Source organism: Prionailurus bengalensis, chromosome A2 (genome assembly GCF_016509475.1).
Source record: "Prionailurus bengalensis isolate Pbe53 chromosome A2, Fcat_Pben_1.1_paternal_pri, whole genome shotgun sequence".
NCBI classification, from domain to species: Eukaryota; Metazoa; Chordata; class Mammalia; order Carnivora; family Felidae; genus Prionailurus; species Prionailurus bengalensis.
This window is the reverse complement of record NC_057348.1, coordinates 57,229,569-57,231,251: the sequence shown is the minus strand read 5'-3', so window position 1 is coordinate 57,231,251 and position 1,683 is coordinate 57,229,569. Positions and strand designations below refer to the sequence as shown.

At 56.4% G+C, this 1,683-nt stretch overlaps 1 long non-coding RNA gene across 1 annotated transcript; it reads right to left on the bottom strand.

The window, feature by feature from the left end:
- Positions 1 to 363: 363 nt before the first annotated feature.
- Positions 364 to 1,462, bottom strand: LOC122487580. The gene is made up of 2 exons (XR_006298409.1): positions 1,120 to 1,462; positions 364 to 497 (listed from the first exon to the last, which is right to left on the bottom strand). It is a non-coding gene; the product is annotated as an uncharacterized LOC122487580 (long non-coding RNA).
- Between the last annotated feature and the right edge of the window lie 221 nt (positions 1,463 to 1,683).

Below are 1,683 nucleotides of genomic sequence, written 5' to 3'. Positions count from 1 at the left end.
ATTTGTGAACTGTTGCCCTGGCAAATGCTGGTCCACGTGCTGGGGGCCTGGGAGGAAGCTGTCAACTCTGTGCATCATGGACACAAGAAAGAGACGGGGGGGGGGGGGGACAGCAGAAGAGGGATGGCATGTCAGCTTTGCCACAGAGGCTGAGTAAGAGTCCATCTGGCAGATGGGCGGAAGGAAGGGCAGCCCAGGCAGGGGGAACAACATTTGCAAAGCACGGCAAGTGCAGGAAGCCGCGATGAGAGTGGAGGGCCACCCATGTGCAAAGCATAAAGGTTGGGGAACGTGGCAAAAACAAAATCACTCCGTGTACTAGACAGCTCAGGCTGATATGACAAACCACCACAAGCTGGGGGCGTAAGCAACACACATTTATTTCTCGCAGTTCTGGAGGCTTGGGGGTCCAAGGTGAGGGGGGTCGGTGAGTTCAGTTTCCGGTGAGTTCTCTTTCTGGCTTGCACGTAGCCGCTTCTTGCTGTGCCCTCACGTGCCTGAGAGAGGAGCGGGGTCGTCGGTCTCTCTTTCTCTTCTTGTAAGGACTCTAATCCCATGGGGGCTCCACCCACATGGCTTCATCTAAGCCTGTTTACCTCCAAATACCATCATATTGGGGTTAGGGTTTCAACATATGAATTGTGGGGGACACAAACATCCAGTCCATAACACGCGGCTGTATTAAGCAGAAAGAGTTGTAATACAGGGGGTCAGGAGCCTGCCGACATCACCAGAAAGTCTGGAGGTACAGGCCCTCAGGAACCAGCCCAGAGCAGCACTGCAGAACTGGCCCGGATCAGCCTCTGCCACAGTCACGAAGGTGGGGGGTCAAGGCCCCCAGATGCTGCTGGAGGAAAAGCCAGACCCTCCTCCCAGACACAGGAGATGAGGCATAAGAGCAGGGAAGGGCCTGGGCTGCGGAAGCGGGGCGGGCAGCGGGGCATATTGACCCATGACTATGCGAGGTCCCTGAAAAGCCCAGGGAAGGACATCCCAAGCCCTCGCTGCAGGGAATGAGCTCTCCAGCCTCTGCAAGGCAGGCAGGAAGTTGGTGTGGATGCTCTCCCTCTCCAGCACACCTCCCTGGGTGGTGGGGGCCCCAGGTTGCTTTTTCCTTACGTGCTTCCTGGGCTCTGCGGTCCCCTCTGACACTTCTCTGCTTAGGGATGACAGCTGAGCGGGTAATTCCCCCCAGCCATCCTCATTGTTCACTGCAGGGCCAGCTGGCTGTTCCCTGGGTAAGCTCTTTAAGACGATTCATTTGCATCTCCCTTTAACCGGTGCCCCGCCCCACCCAGTGTCAATGTCCAAAGGCTTCTGCAGCATGTCCCAGACGCTCGGCAGTCCGGGAAGTGCCTATGGCTGGGCTATCAGGCAGCTTTTCGGGTTCAAGAGACAGAAAGAGCTTTGGCCAAAATCATCCCAAGAGGATTAGAGGTGGGGTGAGGGTCAGGGCGGCCTAGTGCAAGCAGGAGCCAGGCCAGCACGACGGGGGCTCAGGAGAGGAACTGGCAAACAGGCGTGTTGCCTCTGTTGGAATAACTCAGCCACAGGTGGAGGCGTTTTCCAGGTGACAAAATATTCCAAACCTCGGGAAAATAAAAAGAGCCTAGGGGCACCTCTGTGGCTCAGTCAGTTAAGTGTCCGACGCTTGATTTCGGCTCAGGTCATGATTTCGTGGTT